The sequence below is a fragment of the Amia ocellicauda genome, chromosome 14 (assembly GCF_036373705.1).
Source record: "Amia ocellicauda isolate fAmiCal2 chromosome 14, fAmiCal2.hap1, whole genome shotgun sequence".
Taxonomy (NCBI): Eukaryota; Metazoa; Chordata; class Actinopteri; order Amiiformes; family Amiidae; genus Amia; species Amia ocellicauda.
In genome coordinates, this window is record NC_089863.1 from 34348251 (window position 1) to 34370840 (window position 22590).

Sequence of the window (22590 nt, forward strand, 5' to 3'; positions counted from 1 at the left end):
TATCTGCAATGTTTTCCCCTCCGTTACTGTTAGTGATGCTGATGACTGAGTTACAGAATCACCATTAACGATCCCTGAAACAAACGCAAAAATAACATTACATTCTACAATTAAATAATTTAATAATCTAAATATCACATGCTAGGTGTTGAAATATTTCTGAATACATTCAGATCACATAAGCACTTACTGGAAACAAAAATACAGATTATCATCACGAGAACAACAATATTCATTTTAGTTAAGTTACTCTTCACCGCTATGAACAGAGAAACTATTGCAATCATAATGTAGCCAGATTGAATATATTTCAATCAACTCCGCCCTCCGCTCTAAACCAATCCACGTTGTGTGTAAGTATTTGAACAGGAGTCACTGTTGCCAGATTGGGGAATTTTCCCCCAAATTGTGGGGATTTTTAAGTGCCCTGAGGGAAATTGGGGGGCAACATTTGTATGGAAATCTTGGGGGATAATTATTTTAACCTGGGGGGATTTAGGTTGTTCAACAGTCGATTTGCACCTCATTTACTGTTGGGATACAATGCTCTGGGAAGCTAAAAACACTTCACGAGTCGTCCCCCGCCGGACCTCACTTCAAAACCTCCCCCCAGCGACCTGCCTTCACCAGCACACACACCGGAGCTCACTTTGTTTCAATTTTTTGGGTAGGGAAATATTCGATTTGGGGGATTTTTAGCACTACTTTGGGGGGAAATTACGGAGAGGACCTGGCAACACTGACAGGAGTGCACTTCTCAAAAAGAAACGGTAACATGAGAACATTTCAGAAGTCTTTCACTATTGATAGCAAAACATTTATTATTATTATTATTATTATTATTATTATTATTATTATTTTTTTTTTTTATTATTTTTTTTTTTTAATGATTCGTATATTCTGTGAAGTCGCATTGACCATTGTTTTTAAACGAAAGGAACATCAGACATACATTGGTACATATTATTCGTCCTAAACCAAATAAAGCTAGTTAAAGCCCCCGGAAGTCATGTTTAAACGTCGTCTTTACATAGGCCTATAATGGTCAACCAGAAACCATTTATCACATCAAAAAAACAAATACAATATTTTCATTAATTGTAACACCTCTGGGAAAATATTATTATTATTATTATTATTATTATTATTATTATTATTATTATTATTATTATTATTTCTTGGCAGACGCCCTTATCCAGGGCGACTTACAACATAAGTGCAAACAAAGTGCAAAAGTACAGAAGTACAAGGCATCAATTAATGCAAATTAAACTAGATAAAACATAGCAATTCAAGATAATACATTTTACCAATTACAATTTACACAAGTACAGTAAGAGACTCCCTACATCCTGGACGGTGAAAACTAAGTGCTGTCAAGATGTAGGGTTACAGACGAGGGCTACGGGAAAGGGAGCAAGGAGGAAAACAATCAAGAACGAGCAGCATAATAAGCTGAAGTGCTATCTAGCAGGGATAGAGGACTAATATTACAATTGCTGTCGGAAGAGATGCGTCTTGAATAAGCGCCGGAATGAGCTCAAGGACTCTGCTGTTTTGAAAATATATATGTATTTTCAGCTCCGCGGTTTGTTTTCTTTTTGGATGATTACCAGGTATTCTATAGTTAAATCACGTTGGTGGCAGTTTTCACAATTGTAGGCTACATATTAGCATGACTCGGTATAGGCTTACTTTTAATAGGCCGTGTTTTAGTAAGCGCTAGTGGCACATATTTTCATTTTAATTAACATTTATAATGGTTTTGAGATATTTTTAAGACACGCATGCTTTCCTGGCTCTGAGAAAGAGTTCACTTTATTCAAATCTACAAATGTTATGTCGTATGTGGGTGAAAGACGAATAAGGTTTTCAAAACTGAAACAAATCTAAATTGAAAAAAGCACCAAAACTAACCTCCCATTGGATGGCATAGAGTCTTACCTTTATGAGAATATATTTGTCCACATTAGATCTAATTCCTTTTTTTTTTTTTTGACAGGATATACCTAATCTGTGGCCTGAAAACGTGGTGTGACAATAACATTTTCTTAAAATAAATGTATGTGATGATTGTTGTTGCAATAACAAGTTTAAATATAAAATATATATGTGTAACTGTTGTTACTATGACCAAAACCTATTTTTTGCATTGATTTTAATGCAAGATATAAATTCCTATTGTATGCGTCACACCAAAGGACACAAAAAAATTACACGCCCTACAGGGAAGTATAGATGGTGATTTAAATTATATTTCTAAGAGATTGAGTTATCTTCATGCATGTGCAGGGGGTCCTCCTAAGACATGCTGACTTCCTGTTGTCCAATATTAAGTGCAGTCGTCTTCAAAAATGCTTGAATTTCTTGGCAGATTAACCGTCCCACCATAGGACATTGATTTTGGTGACAATTTTTTTTTAGAAAAAAAAGTGGAAATTTATATTTGTTTAAATGGTGTGATATACTAGCATAGGAAACCCCTGTAGAATCAGTTTAGGAGCCTTATATTGCATTTTCCATGCATGCAAGATTGAGTTTATTCAGAGTTTTTATAACTGCACACCTCCGGGGACAGTCACACCTCAGGACATTTTGAGTATTCGGAGTGAACAAAATCTAATATGAAATAATCATTCTTTAATAAAATCATTGTATAAGTTAATCCAAAGTAAGTAGTTTTATGGAATATAAAATTAAATGTCAACATTTTATCGCGTATCACTTATGTTGCTAGGACATGAAAATGGCTGCGTCTTGTCTTTTGCCCATATACCTTTGTGAAGTATTATGATTATTTATTCATTAACCCCTAACAATAAATAAATACATTAAGTTTTTGTTCGAAGATTAATACATCTTGTATCATTGTGATAGCCGGCTCTGACGCAACAGTAATATATTCCTGTATCCATTAAGCGAACATCTGATATTGTAAGAGTCAAGGTTTTCCTGCTGTTACCCTGGTGCGTCGAAAACGTCTCCTTTTGAAAACCCGACTCCAGCGGATTGCTGTGACCTCTGTTAACAACAAGCTGTATCTGCCCAGTTGCATTTAGCCGATACCAATACAGCTCAATATGGGTCACACTCACGTCATGTACACATGGTATTTTCAACGTGTCAGCTTCGGTTACGAGTATTGCTGATGACTTATCACAAACTACCCCTGAAAAACAAGCACAAATGTTACATTCCTTCGTACAAGGGACACTGTATAATCGTGTTTCAAGTGTTCACATTTGGAAATAAACAGTGCACAGTAGTAATAAACAAAAATCTTTATATTTGTAAAAATAGGTTGTAGAAGCACTCACTCGAATTAAAAATGCAAAACATCGTAAAGACAACAGCGATGACCATAGTAAATGCTAGCAACCCTACTGAATGAGAAACTACGTAAGAATTGTTTGTCTTCATATCTGTATGAGACACATGACGAACTATCCACCCGCCCCTGACCACAAACAAATCAATCACAAGAATTAAACAAAGCTTTAGCAACTGGCATTCAATGTAATCTATAAAGTAAAATGTGTACAATATTTAAAATTAAATGTAATCAAAGATAAACAGTACACACATATGTTTATATGCTGTGCTTTTGTTGTTGCTTACATCAAATTTACATAATGGGAATAAAATATTGAAACCCGTTGGCCATTCATTTAATACAAAATATTGTGATGAAGCTCCATCTCCTGGTGACAATGCGCACAAAGAGTAAATCACTGCTTATTTAGTATTTAAATCAATACGTGTCTGTATTTCATATATACTTGTGGTCGATATATATATATATATATAATACATGTCAAAATGGTTAATCTTTTACTTTACTTAAAGTCAATGGAAATAATGTATTGTTTTATAATCTAAAAACAATACCAAAATCAACTTTCTATGTAAATTTAGATTATGCATGGTAATTTATATACATTCTATGTAAATTATAAGTATGTATGATCATGCAATGATTGAGTGGTTTGTCCAGATCAAAGTTGAAACTTCGATGACATGAGTGGTAGGTCAAACAGATTTAGGGCCGGATTAAATCAAAACTTTGACCCACCCGCTAATAGCAAACTACAAACCTGTACATCATAGCGGTTACATTTATGATTAGAAGTGTCATCTTACTAAAAATGAAGTCGCAACTGAGTACAGTTGTGTAGTTTTCTATTAGCGGGTGGGTCAAAGTTTTAATAAATAATACAGGTGTGTATTTCTGTGACACATACCATATCCAATTTCATTTTCACCCCCCACAGCTCATATTAGCTGCAGTTTATGGAAGTCTAATTTACAAATTTAAGATAAAGCTTGCCTACAGCTATAATCCTACATTATTTAAATGTGTATTGTGTGTTTTATCTGAGTTGTTTGTGGAAGATACTTTTGTGTTTTTTAATACAGTTTGGTAATCTTGTTAATTGTTTGTATTTTTTAATTAGAAATACATTGTCACATTACCACCACTACTACTACGATTACTACTACTTAACAAATCTTTTTGAAGACATGTCTGACAAAATATGTGAATGCATCTTGTAATAATTTGTTTAATTCAATTTGAATTTCAGCTGCAAGTCACACAGTGGCCAAGCATCATTGTTAGTAGCAAAGATATCACAGTCGATTGAATCTGTCACCTCAGTGTCAGTGGTTTCACTCCATATCTTCAATTCATATGAACTAAATTCATCACTGTTTCAGACCTACAATATGGCTGGGATCAAGACGGAGGTAAGAGGAAAGGGACTAGAGGATAACTTCTCAGTATATCTAAACACATATGCTAAAGTGACACCCACTTATTCACAGGTTTACTACTGTGCACTAAAAACCACATATTAATTTGATCTATACATTCTGTCATTAACATATAACCATGATTTATTCTATACTGTAAATTGAGAAAACATCCACTTTATATTGGATCACTTGTAACAACTTCACACCTCCAAATCATCAAATATCAGTTTTCCAGAAGTTCATCAAAACATTCATATTATCCTAATATAAAAAAAGTAAATGAACTTGAAAATGGTGTGTGTTGTTAGTTAAAAAATAAAATCCTACTGACATTTTTCCACATATATTTTAATATTGGTCTAGCAGTACAGAGTGGTAATGTGAATATGTATAGACTCAGTGCAGACATGAATGCTGTCATGAATTATGTACTTTACAGGTCAAAGTCACAAAGGTCAGGGGCTAGCATCTTCAGCTTTGAGTAATTTTGTGTCTCTGATTTGGCCCTTGTCGATATGTGGCATGTATTTAACTCTTCAGGCAGATAAATCCTATAAGATAGCACTTTACAACATTTCCTCATGCTTCTTGCGTTACTAATACTTGTATTATTGATTTCCCCCTTGCTTGCTTTCCCATAGCCATTGACTCTGACCTGACAGCACTTACATTCAACTTTCCAGGATGTATGACCTCACTTACTGTACTTAGCTATGTAAATTGAAATTTGTAAAATGTATTATGCCTTGAATTGCTTTGTATTTTGAAAATTTTAATTTGTAATGTTTGGCTTGTACTGAACTGTGTTCTTGCACTTTGTATTGCGCTTATGTCACCCTGGATAAGAGCGTCTGCCAAGAAATAAAAATAATAATAATAATAAATCACTTTTTTTCTTGGCTAGACTCAGATACATTCCAGAACTGATGAGAAGCACTGCTCTCCACTATGCATTCTACAAACATACTTACCATGTCATTATCAGATCACCATGCCAATATTTGTAATTTTACACTTATGTCTCCTTGTGCCCCTCGCTGTTGTTTTACTTCATCGCTATTACAAAATGATGATTTTATTTTGACCCAATTTCAGTTAAAATTATGATAATGTATTGATTTCAGTTATGCCTCAGCAGATGACCCCTGTGTTTTATGGAATGCAGTTCAAGGCTTTATTAAAGATACCTCCACTATATTTGCTTCAAAGCTAAACAAAGCTCTCCTCAACAATTTTTTTTAAAAAGAGCTTTTCTAGAACATGCTAAACAACAACAGATATTATTGCCCTTGAAGTTAATCTTATTAAGAAAGAACTAAACTCATTACCAAATTTCTTATACATATGTCAAGACAAAAGTTGATCCAACCATATATGCAGAAGGTGTTGTGCATGATTTATGCTGGGGCACCAGCACTCAGCCGGCTCCCTCAACAACTCTCACTCTTACTGATCCCATTAAGCCTCCTTTTATACATTTCAAGAGCCCCTACTCCAGACTCAACCATTTCCCAAACATAAGGCAACAAAAGAAAACACTTTCAAAATCATACATACATTATCAGAAACAGATAATGCTGCTTTAAATGCAAATAACAAAACATAACTTAATAAACCTTACATGTGCAAAATACCAATACAAATGTACTTTTCAAACAAATAAAACTCTTGGTAAAATGCTGCTGTCTCAACCCATATTTCTGTAAATATATCACGACACAGGATATCACTTTATGCTGATGATATATTGCTGTATGTGGACAAGATCCCCCAATCCCTTTCTTATTTGGTAACTATATTTAATGAGCTCAGTGCATCAGGATATAAGATCAAGTGGTGTAAATGTGCACTGATGCCTTTAAATTCAGGAGAGAATGGTCTTGTCCATAACTGTACCATCCTTATTCACCCCCCAAACCAGAGTCTTCTGTATTAATACCTGCCAATGAGTTGTCTGCACCCCCAGCCCATCTGTCCATCCCCCCAACCCCAAGTTGTCAATGCATCAATGTGACCCCGCTACACCCCCCACAGTTGATGTCCTCTACACATCACTGCAGCATGTTAAATTTTTTTAAACAGTTGGATGCTGACTTCACCAGACTTTACTATGTTACTAAACATGCTTCTTCAAATTCATATTTACAGTTCTATGATTCCTTTCCCTCTTCCCTCAGGATATTGGGACAGAGTGCATACTAACATTTCTAAAATTATATAGAAAGGTAAACTGCCACCATTCAATTATTCTCTCTATGGGGGGCTAAGCCTTACCAAATTTTAAACTTTATCACTATGAATTTGTTTTACTTTCTTTCACTCTCTGTGTTTCTCTGACAGTCCTGTATCATGGACCTTGAGAGGTCAGAATTGCCAGAATTCGATACCATGATTCATGGTATCGAATTCTGGCAATTCTGACCTCTCAATACAGTAAGTGGTATTTGGTAATAGAACTGGAGAATAAATGTTGGCAAGCAATTGTAATTTCGAACATCTTTATTACAATACCATTTTGCAATCAACTCCACTCAGTATGCAGACGGTAGCATGTAAATATATGCTGAGCAGCGCCATCTACTGTTCAAAGAAAATAAGGATTTATAACAAGACACAACAACATGGTTTGCAAAATTTAATTTACTCTGATATTCTAGCAAGATACAGAAGATTATGATTTTGACCTATAATCACATATCTACTTACAACTTGCCATTTTGTAACAGGTTTACAAAGTCGGAAACAAAATGGCATTTTCACTCTAATATCTTTCTAAAACACTAACTTCTTACCAATCACAATCCTTAATGTTTTCCACAATGGAGAAAACAGTGGAATACATAGATGTTGAGATATGTTTGACAAGGATGGCCTGCATACATTTTAGGATTTATAGTCTCAGTATGATTTGCCAGGATCTTCTTTATTTCTCTACATGTCTTTGTTCTGCAATGCATGCCTATGGCACTCCACAGTTCATATTGTTCTATATTCTCTCTTAGAAAATACAGCATATCTAACCCCTTAGAGATCTCATAAAATAAAGCTGATCTCCACCCCTCTGTGCATGCTCTGCTCCCAGGGTGCGATGGATATACATATGTTCTGGGAGTGTCCAGATGTAGCTAACTTGGAACAGATCTCATGATCTAGGTTCTTAACAAGTATATTCCTAACCCCTGAGTTTTCATTGCAACAGAAGTTGTCTGGCTGACCTTACTGAAGCAAGAAAGAAGCTGGCATTGCACTGGAAGCCCCCTCACTCCCATTCCTGTCATCTCTGGATTCATGCATTTTTTTGTTATTTATATGGAACTTTCTACAGCTTGAATCCATGGTGTCAGGGACGGAACTGGTGAGTGATGGATTGATGCCACTGAGACCATTAAGTCCTTAATACATCTTACTCCAAACAGTGTGACATTTTTATTTATTTATTTTTATTCTTAGTATTTAGTTAAGTCACAGGACAAGTAATAATTGTAGTTGAATACGCCACCTGGTGGTAAAGTGGAAGGGGGTACCAGTACCCACTAAGAATGGAATAGTAGACTCTCTGCACAGGTCCATTACATTTTGTGACAATGGGATGCACAAACAGAGACCAGGAGCTGCCAGAGACAGATGGCACATAAAGCCAGGAATTTAAATTTGTTGCATTAAAGCCAGCAAAGTAAAGAAATATACAAAAAACTCCACATACTACTTGGCTAGAGTGGTAAATAATCAAATGAAAAACAAGTATAAATACTAAAAATAGAATGTTCAAGCCACAGTCATTTGTTGTGCGACCATAGGTGCACAGCCAGGAAAATAAGGAAAGTGCTGTGCATCAAGGGGGTGCAAACAATTTTAAATGGTCCTGCATAGCATCTCTAAAAGAGATAAAAAAACGAATTTGAATTTGAAAACTTCACCAAGCAAATCCTTCTGTCTGTATACAGTGGGTATAAGTCATTTAAACAGGGTAATAGATGCTCTCAGACAGGGACAGCCCTGGATTTGAACCCAGACCAACCCACCACAACTGGCACACAGATACTCAACCACCCAACATGAACCTGTTGAATGTAATGCAGATTTCCGCTTAAATAGATGTATCCAAAAATAATTCTCACGTGAGGGCAATACTCTATAAACTATAAAGCTACATACTAATAGAAATATTAAAATCTCACCTTTCTAGTAAAAATCTCACCTCTCTGGTATTGCTGAGGTGTACCTACAAAAAATATATGGTGAAAATATTAAATGTGTATGTTGCAGTTCCTATTCAACAAACGCTGAGGCATATGGCTTGAAATTACTAATGTGCTAAGAACGACCAAAATAATTGAAATTAAAAACATATGAATAGCAGGAACCAACCGTTTGAATAATCCAACCAGGCAATGTTTTTCCAATCCTCCAGTGTTTTCATTCAGTAGCTCACTGTAACCACAGTCTCTTGTGTTTTGTTGAAATAAGTGGAACTCTGTTAAGATGTAGGCAGCCATACACCATTCGAGAGTCTTTCAACACCAGTGTTGCACTGTTGAATAACTGTAGCACATCTGTTACTCTATATTAGACCAGTGGCCTTCCGTTGGCTGAATATACATTGGGTGGTGGACCACATGTCTCACAGTGGTGGAAGGCTGACTCTAACACAGTGTGATCCAACATTGCAGTGAGGGATGCAATCGTTAACAGATGTACAATAAGAATTGATATTTTTCAGGATGAAGCAGGACTGGCTCTTGTGCCGCTGAGGGTGGTTCTATCTTCCCTCCTTCCTAGTGCCCAAGAAAGATGATGGTTTGCACCCCATCTTGGATTTGAGTCACCTCAAGATGTTGCGCTTCAAGATGCTCAACCTGCGCACCCAGGCTATCAAGCCCAGTGACTTGTTCACCATGGTGGATTTGAGAGATGCCTACTTTCACATCCCCATTGCATAGGCACGCAGGAAGTTTCTCTGTTTTGCCTTCGAGGGCCAAGTATTCGAGTTTGCTGTTCACCTCTTTGGCCTGTTGCTAGCCCCACGCACTTTCTCCAAGTTCAGGAACGTCGTGTTAGCCCTAGGGGGCTCCATGTTGCCAAGGGGTCTGTGTCCTCATTTATCTAGATGACTGGCTGGTCTGTTCTCACTTCAGTAAGCTGGTTCAGAGTCATACAAACCTGCAGTTGATGGAGATTTGTGGGATGCACATCCAGGGCACGAAGCTCCCATTCCACCACATCCCAAAGATGCTCTATTGGGTTGAGATCTGGTGACTGTGGGGGCCAGTTTAGTACAGTGAACTCATTGTCATGTGCAAGAAACCAATTTGAAATGATTCGACCTTTGTGACATGGTGCATTATCCTGCTGGAAGTAGCCATCAGAGGATGGGTACATGGTGGGTATAAAGGGATGGACATGGTCAGAAACAATGTTCAGGTAGGCCGTGGCATTTAAACGATGCCCAATTGGCACTAAGGGGCCTAAAGTGTGCCAAGAAAACATCCCCCACACCATTACACCACCACCACCAGCCTGCACAGTGGTAACAAGGCATGATGGATCCATGTTCTCATTCTGTTTACGCCAAATTCTGACTCTACCATCTGAATGTCTCAACAGAAATCGAGACTCATCAGACCAGGCAACATTTTTCCAGTCTTCAACTGTCCAATTTTGGTGAGCTTGTGCAAATTGTAGCCTCTTTTTCCTATTTGTAGTGGAGATGAGTGGTACCCGGTGGGGTCTTCTGCTGTTGTAGCCCATCCGCCTCAAGGTTGTACGTGTTGTGGCTTCACAAATGCTTTGCTGCATACCTCGGTTGTAACGAGTGGTTATTTCAGTCAAAGTTGCTCTTCTATCAGCTTGAATCAGTCGGCCCATTCTCCTCTGACCTCTAGCATCAACAAGGCATTTTCGCCCACAGGACTGCCGCATACTGGATGTTTTTCCCTTTTCACACCATTCTTTGTAAACCCTAGAAATGGTTGTGCGTGAAAATCCCAGTAACTGAGCAGATTGTGAAATACTCAGACCGGCCCGTCTGGCACCAACAACCATGCCACGCTCAAAATTGCTTAAATCACCTTTCTTTCCCATTCAGACATTCAGTTTGGAGTTCAGGAGATTGTCTTGACCAGGACCACACCCCTAAATGCATTGAAGCAACTTCCATGTGATTGGTTGGTTAGATAATTGCATTAATGAGAAATTGAACAGGTGTTCCTAATAATCCTTTAGGTGAGTGTATATAAACATGACTATTATTTTAAAAAAGCTCTTCTTGTGAACGAAACTGAAACCGAAAGCGGAACCGGACCTCCCGTGCTCAAACGGGACAGAATGTGAATTAGCTATCAATAATAACTAAACACACAAGACAGAGACGATGTGTAGCGAAAACGGTGGTGAACAACACTATGAAGTGAGCCAGCCAGCCGAAATACGCAGTTTGAATGTTTATTACAAACACAGACACAGAGAGCTTATGTTCCTGAGTCCAGCAAAGAGGCAAAAGAGGACTAACCTGTGCTGACGTCACGTTTTATAGAACAGGAAGTGAGAAGGGACCTGTTCTGAGTGACAAGTACAGGGGCCAATGGCAGCTTTGATAGAGTGACGTTTCGATCGGGTTCCCGCGGAAGTGTGCAGAAACCCCTCCCCCTTGGGCAGTGCTTCCAACTTGAAAGATAACCTTTGTTGCATTTGCAACCTATCATTTACGTCCATGCTTTTAAAATTATATTGGCAAGTTGCAAAATGCAACTTAAAATGAAATTATCCTTATTCCATTATTCAGTCTTTAATTTCATCAACGTCAGTTTGGCATATTAAATTGAATACAGTTTGCAGATTTCTATTTTTTAATTGTGGACCGAATGAGGACTGTCAAATGAAATGTAGCCTATTCATATTTTCTGTGATAAAACCTGTGCTAGTAAGGTTGTTTTCTAACTGGATTGACACAGTAGCGTTTAGCTGCCACCATCAATAATCTTGATCGCACTGGAAGGGTGGATTCAGGGTTAATTACTAATTACTAATATACACTCACCTAAAGGATTATTAGGAACACCTGTTCAATTTCTCATTAATGCAATTATCTAACCAACCAATCACATGGCAGTTGCTTCAATGCATTTAGGTGTGTGGTCCTGGTCAAGACAATCTCCTGAACTCCAAACTGAATGTCTGAATGGGAAAGAAAGGTGATTTAAGCAATTTTGAGCGTGGCATGGTTGTTGGTGCCAGACGGGCCAGTCAGAGTGTTTCACAATCTGCTCAGTTACTGGGATTTTCACGCACAACCATTTCTAGGGTTTACAAAGAATGGTGTGAAAAGGGAAAAACATCCAGTATGTGGCAGTCCTGAGGGCGAAAATGCCTTGTTGATGCTAGAGGTCAGAGGAGAATGGGCCGACTGATTCAAGCTGATAGAAGAGCAACTTTGACTGAAATAACCACTCGTTACAACCAAGGTATGCAGCAAAGCATTTGTGAAGCCACAACACGTACAACCTTGAGGCGGATGGGCTACAACAGCAGAAGACCCCACCGGGTACCACTCATCTCCACTACAAATAGGAAAAAGAGGCTACAATTTGCACAAGCTCACCAAAATTGGACAGTTGAAGACTGGAAAAATGTTGCCTGGTCTGATGAGTCTCGATTTCTGTTGAGACATTCAGATGGTAGAGTCAGAATCTGGCGTAAACAGAATGAGAACATGGATCCATCATGCCTTGTTACCACTGTGCAGGCTGGTGGTGGTGGTGTAATGGTGTGGGGGATGTTTTCTTGGCACACTTTAGGCCCCTTAGTGCCAATTGGGCATCGTTTAAATGCCACGGCCTACCTGAGCATTGTTTCTGACCATGTCCATCCCTTTATGACCACCATGTACTCATCCTCTGATGGCTACTTCCAGCAGGATAATGCACCATGTCACAAAGGTCGAATCATTTCAAATTGGTTTCTTGCACATGACAATGAGTTCACTGTACTAAACTGGCCCCCACAGTCACCAGATCTCAACCCAATAGAGCATCTTTGGGATGTGGTGGAACGGGAGCTTCGTGCCCTGGATGTGCATCCCACAAATCTCTATCAACTGCAAGATGCTATCCTATCAATATGGGCCAACATTTCTAAAGAATGCTTTCAGCACCTTGTTGAATCAACGCCACGTAGAATTAAGGCAGTTCTGAAGGCGAAAGGGGGTCAAACACAGTATTCGTATGGTGTTCCTAATAATCCTTTAGGTGAGTGTACTTCGACCGCATCTGGAACACACCACAGAAGTTACGCCTTGACTGTGGAGGAACAGGTCCTTATGGCTTTGTGCTTTTATGCATGTGAGGCATTTTACCAACTCATTGGAGACAGTTTGCACCTCCGTAAATCCACAATAAATTATTTGGTACACAGAGTTTCCTCTGCACTGGCCAGCCTTGTCAGACAGTTTGTTTCTTTTCCAACTAATCCAGTAAACATCAAGAGGATCAAGCACACGTTTTTTGATTTGGGAAAAATGCCAAATACTATTGGGGTGATAGATGTCCACATCCAGGCACCCCATGAGAAGGAATGGGAGTTTGTGAACAGAAAGCGGCGGCACAGCATCAATGTGCAACTTGTGGGAGATGAACTGTTTGGTGAAATGGCCAGGGTCTGTCCATGACACATGATTTCTGAGGGAGAGTGATATCTTCCAAATCTTTCAACAAACCCCCCAGGAGGGCATCATACTAGTTGACAGTGTGTGCCCACTCTTACCATGGCTAATGACACCTTTTTCCACAGCAAGCACTGATGCAGAGGAAAGATTCAGCAGCACCCATGGAGCACTTAACACAGGGTGCCCTTTTCTTGGCTTGAGCCCATGCCCCCCACAATGTCTGTGCACGCCACTGCTCTCCATGATGACAGCAGTCATTGCAGCCGAATGGACCAGCTGGAAGGTCAGTGAGAGATGTTCTACTGAACCTTTATCATTAAAAGGATCCTTGAATTAATTAATTATAACAATTTTCAGAGACATATTACGTTTTTTGTTAATTATTTTTGTTAGCCATTTAGAGTTGAATTTTGTCTATACATTATCTTATCCATTACATGTATGTATATGTGAATTAAACTAACATACAAACTTTGTTACACTTTTTTAGTCTAGTTCACTCATGTCTTTTTGGCCTAACATGCTAAACAGAGGCCTATTCAGATATTGTGGTATCTGGATCAGAATGATTCTATCTGATTATATTCCGAAAAACTGACACAAAATCAGCAAGATTACTCTTATCCTGGATTGCAGAAAAGTTTCAAAAGTTTTGAAAAACTGGGCCCTGAGCATTGCTTTAACCCATCTGCTCTCAATAACAGACATTGCGCAATTGATTTCAATTCTCGATCCAACTCGAAGTAAATTAGTTAATTAGTGACTAATCCGACTGTCTTGTTACAGGTCTGCTTTAGCCCACTTAATGTTCAGTGCAAGTTGGCACTGGAAGTTTAAGGTTACCCTCCTATGTTTAACACCTGTGTCGTTTATTTCCTGGGTGCACACTATAAATTGGTATGTGTGCTAGTAGGTCAAATTCACAAACACCTGCATTTCTTCGGTTGTTACTGTATAAAGTAGCCTACTGCAGATCATGAAACCTTATATATACAAATGGCATATGTTGTTGAGTCTGTCACTTGCTTACAAATAGGTTTTTGTAATAGGGTCTTTCACTGTGAGTGCAATCTGGATTGAAAATAATATTTGGAAGTGGAACTGTTCTTCATGTTGAACCAAGTAAGTGCATATTCTATGTATTCTTCATTGTTGTTGACCATATTAATTACTTATTAATATGCCAACAAACGTATGTGTTGTCATAATTTGTGAAAACGTATTTTGCATTGAACACATAGGCTACATACATTGCATGAATATTATATAGGCGATCAGTATTTGTCAAGCAGTTACTCACAGTGTGAGTACTGGAGGAACAGACAAACTGATATTTGGAAATGGAACATTTTTAAAAGTGGAACCTGGTAAGTAACTTTCAGTAGTTAAATATTGTTTCATGTATGTTTCTGGAATTAAATTACTTACCTGAAGCATTTCAGGCATTTCATTTTGCGGTAATATGTATTAATACTACATTTAAAATTGGTTAATTATGATTTTAAACCAATAATTAGACAAAGCTTGTATTATTATTAATAGTAGTAGAAAGAGGAGGAGTAGGCTAGTAGTATTTTTGTTTCTACTTTGAGCAAGATTTTTTCCCCCTAAAAATATTAATTGCTCTATAAATTTAAATACGGTTTAAATGTAACGATATGCATAATATAATTGAAAAATTGTTTAATAAACAGTTTATAAAACCATTTATCAGAAATCATCATCATAAGGGCTAGTATTCGTAAAACAAGGTTTTTGTTGTGAGGTTTCTCACTGTGGAACATTGGAGGTGATAAAATAATATTTGGAAGTGGGACAAGACTGACTGTGGAAAAAAGTATGTATAAACCTGGAATAAATAAATACATTAATATATTAAACTGAAAGAGGACTGGAGCTCTATACCATTTTATTCTCAAAATGGAGGTAATTGTGTATTTAGTGTCCAACCAAACATTTTAATGAATCATGTTTGTTTATTTGTTTTTGTTGTTGTATGTAGTCCTGATCTGAAATCATAATCTATAAAAATGAAGAGAAGAAATTTAGAAAGGGGACATAATGGTTGTCTTATATTGCACAATTATGTGATTTTAGGTCTATATGTCTATATATATTTAGGTCAAATATAGTGATAATTATTAGCACCGAGGGAGGGTACAGCATTTTTGTAATGGTATGTATTGTTGTGTGAGTATTGGGAGCGCTGGCAAAATGACATTTGGATCAGGGACAAAGCTAGTTGTTGAACCAAGTAAGTGAAAGAACATTTTTTTCATATTTTCATTATCAACAGTTCATTTTGGGGGGAATTGTGGTTTCGCTAATTTAAGATTCCCATTCATAGTTTTCATTTGCAGACATCTATAGATTGGGTGTTTGCAACACTTACATAAAACGTTGAATCAGAAGCTATTGGATGGAAACGTATTGATTGTGAAATAAATTAAGCACAACTGACATATATATATATATATATATATATATATATATATATAGCAGGAGAGGGTGAGGGAAATATTCACTCTCCTCTCCCGCTGTAAGAAATATATAAAAGACGGGCAAGTGACAAATATATATATTCAAATCGTCAAATAGTCCTACATTACAGAGTTAATTATCTAAATGTCCACATATTATTCTGTATTATGGTAAATTGATTAATTCCGAACTGGAACAAAGCTTCGTGTTCAGACTAGTTCGTATATACGTTTTACTGCACAATACATATTTGATATGGAGATATGTTATTTGCTGTTGAATTCTTTCCTTTTACTTATATATTTAACACGGTTTCCGTGTATTATTTAGTCTAGTTGGAATGTGTATTGATCTCACACGTGAATTGAAGCTCCAATACGTTTATATAGTTTTTGTTAAGGTTTGCACTGATGTGTGACTGCTGGTGGAACAAACAAAATAATATTTGGAGCTGGAACAAGATTGGAAGTGGAACCAGGTATATGTCTAATTTTATCCAAACAAACCTACATTTAGTGTCAATCTCTGTAAGTACGACAACATTGTATTGCCTAATTTCAAATTGATAGAACTGCCTGCAGATAGATGTTAAATAACTCCTGAGCCTGGCATTACTTTTGCTTGTTGGTTTGATTACTTGTGGATTGGGATTATACTGCAAAACCTGTTATGTAGGCTATATAATTCCTCAAACTCAAGGACTGATGTGTTAAGTTAAATTGGTCAGCATTACTTAATAACATGTTTCTAAATTATTCCTTAATTAAACCACATCACATGGTTGTAATAGCTTTAGATATAGACTTTAAAATGCTACTAGATAGAGATTAATAATATCAAGGGTACGTGAAAGTGGTATCGAATAGCATATAATTGTAGGAACACATTTTTAAACAAAGAGTTTAATCCTATTAGTATGTTTTATATACTTAAATGTGATCATGTCCTACAGTGAAAAGTAAATCAGTATTATGTAAGAGAACATTTTCTATTAATTGTCTCGGTAACAATTGGATTCAAGTCGATTTTAGACTAATAGATTGTTTATCTTATCTTCTTATTCTTTTATTGTCACTCAACCATATACACAAGTACAACAGTGGATCAGCATTATTGTAAAATGTAATGTTTCAACATCTTTGCATTGGAAAAAACATTGTTTTGCCTTGTTTAGTTTAATGTTTAATTTCACCATTTTGTTTACCTGGAAATTCCAGTTATAGTTCAACCAGTTTTAAGATTAAGCCTTTTCAGTGTTGAGGAGATTATACATTTTAAAACATGTTTGTTCAGTGTAGGCTATGTGTGCATGAAATGACAGTTAGATTTTGTATTGACATTAAAGGGGAGTGGATTTGGAAAGTAGATTTTTGGGAAAGGGACCAAATTGATTATCAAACCAAGTAAGTTGTTTGCTTCATCCCCATAAAGTTTACTAACATTATTTGTGTGAGTGATTATTAATAAAATCAAAATCAGTAAAACATGCACAGCTATATTTCACATGAATACAGAATATAATCATGTATGTCTCTGATGTTTATAAATGTTTACATTTGATTATTGCAATCTAATTGAGAGTTACAATAATTACAATACAGCCATTTTTTTAGTGAGCTTCTTCTGGTGATAGTTGTAGCTAATACTGATAATACAACATAAAAATAAATTATGTAAAAAGTAGCTGCACACCAGTGCACTTGATTTTTGTATTGGAGTTTAACACTGTGGACAGGTAGCACTGGATATAATAAGCTTTTCTTTGGATCTGGAACAGCTCTTTTTGTAAATCCTAGTAAGTATACTAACGTCATCATGATATTTAAATAATTCGTAAACGAAGTTCTAAAACATTATCACTTAAATTAAAGTTTCTTGTGATAATCTGCGAAACGTTTTTCTTTACTGTAATTTAACTTAGTTTTAGACTTGTTGTTTGGCACTGTGTGACTGATGGAAGCAACAAGTTGATCTTTGGAAAGGGAACAAAACTTCTTATTGAGTCACGCAAGTTATTTTTAAAGACATGTCTGACAAAATATAAATGTTATTTTTTAAGGCTATCAGAACATATCTGAAATATATACATCCTAAATTTAGTTAATTAAAATGCACCTTTCTGATTGCATTCCAAATACATTAATGTGATGTTAATGTGAAATATACAATAATTATATATGTATATATATGGTGATGCAGTGATCTGACAGATAAAATGTAGTTTCTGATTTAGGTATAACTAGATTAAAATGTTATATTACCAGTGTTCAGTTATTCTTCTCGTAAATTAGAAATGATTCATATCATAAATATTACATATGTGCTATATTGTTGCATGTCGATTTGGATAAAAAAAAAGGTATGAATATGAATCTCTATACATCTATTGAAAACACAGGACTGTATATGTGTACAGCTTTTGGCAGTTCGTTATACAATACTGTGTATTTAGCTGGGTAGTTTTTGTCAATGTAAGGGAGACTGTGTGAATATTGGTGGAGCTGCTGGAAAAATAATATTTGGACATGGAACAACAGTAATTGTATTGTCAAGTAAGTAAATTAAAATGATATATTCTTGAATACATTTTGAGAGATGTATTACAGTTAAAAGTTGGAAGGCTTTTTATTCTTTTGACTTATTAAAATAATTATGAAAGTCGTATATGTATTAAGTGATGCATTGTTGTTGTTCCACCTGGCAATTGAAAATCGGAATTGAAAAACAATTAAACACATGCGTCTTCATTAAAAACACGACTAATGTGTGAATATTGGAGATAGTAGCATGCACTTTGCATGTTGGTTTTTTTCCGTTTAGTACTGGTATACTGATATACGGTATAAAGACGAAGATAAATATGTTTTTGAAGTGCACTAAAGCATTGTGTGAATGATGCTGGAGGTAGAAAGTTATTATTTGGAAAAGGCACACATCTAAGAGTGGGTCCAAGTAAGTAAAATACTTATATATATATATATATATATTAAATTTAATATATTTTCAACTTGATTAATTGGATGACATTTATTCTATTTGCTGGATCTTTATAAAAGTCAAGTTTGTTTCAAGAGTTTGCCAGTTGGAAATATTTTTGATAGGGGTGATTGTACTGTATGACTCGTGGAGGAGCAAGTAAGATATTTTTGGGAAATGGAACGAGACTCATAGTTTTCCCAAGTAATTGAACTATAAATTATATAGACCTATTTTCATGGATGTTCTTCTATATAAGAATTCCAGTGTTAGGAGATTATCTGCAAGATGCCAAATTTTATGTCCAAATCACTTTATTTATGTGTGTACATGCGCCGAAAGTGAACTCATGATTCATTGTATATAAGCCCTTCAGAATGAGTTTGCTCAGTGCCGAAATATGGGATTTAAAATGTATTTGAAATTAAATGTAGCTCTTTTGAAAATTATAATGCTACAGGTTTGTTTCCAGTGTTGGTATGCCACCGATTATTATGTGTTGCCCTGTGCAGTTTTTTTAATGTCGTTTTTTCCAAATGCTCCAGTTAATCTGAAGCATATTAATACAGTTTGACTACAGTATTAATAAGCAGAAACTAATTGATATCTTCTGAATTATGCATTAATAGATGTGTTCATAAATCCTTTATAAAATTAAGTCTAAATTTAATCTGGTATATCTATCGATGTATCTGTGTCGATATCCCAATTACATGTGGCACTGTATGGTATCACTGAATTTTAGGACATATTCAGGAGTTAATGTAGTACAGTGTAACACTGTGTGAGTAATGGTCAAAAGATAATATTTGGAGATGGTATTCAACTCATAGTGCAACCAAGTAAGTTTGTACTTGTTACACTTAAGCTGGTATCTATAGGACATGAATCCAGATAGAAATGTTTGTAAAATAGTTGGTTTGTTAGTGACTGAGAAAAACAATATTGAGGACACTACTTGGATTTGGAAGTTGGAAAATAACTAAATTAGTTCCTTATCTCTCAATTTAAATGTAATCATTGTTACAAAAAGTATACATGTGTGTATAGTACAATTTGCTAGAATGTGTAAACTGAGGAAAATATTGAACGTCTTTTGGAAGGAAATGCAAAGTATTTGATATGAAGAAAAGTGCTGTGTGAATGCTCAAGGAGGATACAAGATAATCTTTGGTGAAGGAACCAAGTTAAAAGTGGAGCCAAGTGAGTTATTTGTTTATATTGTTTGTGAGGTGGATATTGTGGATGAGTGGTAATGTAATAAGGGATCAATCATTCTCTATTTTATGCAGTACCTTGTAAATAGTTAGTTTTATATTAAGCAGTGGAAAGAACAATAATGATAATATGATAACCCTGCAACACAAAAATCTATAAGGAAATGATACTATATATATATATATATATATATATATATATATATATATATATATATATATATATATATATATGTTATTGATCGTGACAGATATAATCTATTTTGGAAGAAAGCAACAAAACTTAATGTGGAGCCAAGTAAGTAATATTTTTCTTCTGAAGTCTGAACAGAGCTATTCAGAATCTATAAATAATTATTTGAAGGTTTCTACTTAAATGTTTTCTAATCGATTGTTAAAAGTAGATTAAGTTAAATTAACATTACACGTTTTAACTTAGTTACTTAGTTAGCATGGGGTTCTACAGCTCTTGAACTAATTGGTGGAATAGTAAGTTGACCTTGTTGGTACCTTCAGAAATATTCATTATGATTTTGGGATTGGTAAGCTACTTAAAATCAATAGACTTATCAGCTGTATTGTCTTCACTTATAAGTACATTTTATCATTTTATTCCACTTCTGTATTTTGATAAAAGGCTGACCATTTGTTCACATTTAAGGGTTATTAGTGAAATATAAGAGTTCTCCAAATGTATAAAATTAAACTGAAAATATATAAACATACAAATATAGTCCTAAAACCAGCATTCACCAGTTAAGCGGTGTTTATGTAATGCTGGTTAATACTGTGTGAATGGTGCATTCGACAAGTTAAATTTTGGACAGGGAACAATTCTCCTTGTTGAACCTGGTAAGTTAAATCAATTAATTTGAGTTTTTTATGGATACATCCAGAGAGCAGAGTGTAACTAAGTGCTGAATATGAAATTGGATAATGATTGGAATATATTTTTAGGGAAGAATTTCATATATTAAAATATACATTTAAACAACTTATTAGTTCAAACATTTAAGTTGTTAATGTAGAGACAGTAGAAGCTGTATTTGATAATGTAATTGATAACTTCATAAATTCACACTTTCTAAATAAGTTTCTCTTTAGATAGTTTAATTAATTTGTTTCTACATGATAAACACATAAAACATCACCTAACACTGGATACATCCCAGCACTGCTTGGTTTGTGTAGAAGTGTTAAGCACTGTGTGAATGCTGGTGGTGCAGCTAACAAGCTAATATTTGGAAAAGGAACAAAGCTCATTGTAGAAAAAAGTAAGTTTGATATACTTTGTTTTGTGTTATACATTAATATATGTGGACTGTTAAATTAAATGGCAGTAGTTTTTGTACTGTGATTGCATAGTGTGTGAATACTGGTATTGCTGGAAAGCTTACATTTGGGGAAGGAACTAAGTTAATCGTGCAAGCTAGTAATTAAACAATTTTGTTAATGGAGACACTGACCTGTCTTTTTTTAGTTTTGTTCTCATAGAAACTTATTTAAAAATACTATGTTTTTTCTTGAATTTCCTTTACTGCTGTTTGAACTACAACAAATAGTCTTGCAAATGAATACAGTTAAACAAACTGCAGAATCTATTTATGTATATTGCTATATAAAAAGTGCAACAATGGGGTTTTCTTTTTCATCAGTAAGAAAGAAAAGTCAACATAAAATTTGATGTAATTAAAACCATTTTTGCACAGTTTACATACAGTATTAGTTTGCCAAATGCTAAACTAAGGTAAAATAACATGCATATGCAGGTCTTACATGAAGAAACAAGTATTTGTAGTTGAGAGTAATGCTGTGTGAATACTCAGGGAGTCAGTAAGATTATTTTCAGCACTGGAACCAATCTTAATGTGAAGCCAAGTAAGTGATATCTGCAATATTTACTGGTATTACAAATGCATCATTAACTAAATGTTGGGAAATTGTTGAGAAACAATAAGCATTGAAGGAATATAATTATGAATATATTAGTTATTGGTCTTTTATTTATTTATTTATTTTTTACCTTTCTGGAAATATGTGTTATATTGATTTAGTTTTACTTCATCAGGTGTTTCTCTAGAAAACTAAAGTACCTTTTGAAAATTACATCTAATTTAAGTGTTTTACACCTGTTCATATAAGCAATCATTAATTCACTTGTGCTCTTCATCAAACAGTAAGGGTTTACATTGAATCATATTCAAAAATATACTAGAAATAAGGTCTTTCAGTTGCCAGAGAAGAATCTTTATATTTAACGAGGTGAGAGAGGATTATTTAGTCAGACCTGATTTAGTACAAAGCAATTATTATTTTTTTGTTCAACTTAACCTAAACCTAAAATAACCAAGACTTGAATTAACTCTTAATTATTATTTGTATATAAAATAGTCTAATTTGGAAGTTAATGGAAATGAGCAATAGTATTAAACATTTTTAAAAAGTAGATAATCTTTTTTGTGGTATCAGGTTTTTGTATTTGATTGTAATACTGTGTGAATA

The 22590-nt window shown here is 35.3% G+C and overlaps 1 protein-coding gene and 1 long non-coding RNA gene across 2 annotated transcripts in view; both read left to right on the forward strand.

The window, feature by feature from the left end:
* LOC136767388 (T cell receptor alpha chain MC.7.G5) overlaps window positions 1–22590 on the forward strand; it is a 143012-nt gene that overhangs the window by 71130 nt on the left and 49292 nt on the right. The gene's annotated exons all lie outside the window — the stretch shown is intronic.
* Window positions 640–6013, forward strand: LOC136767705 (uncharacterized). The gene is made up of 3 exons (XR_010821871.1): window positions 640–770; window positions 4584–4746; window positions 5397–6013. It is a non-coding gene; the product is annotated as an uncharacterized LOC136767705 (long non-coding RNA).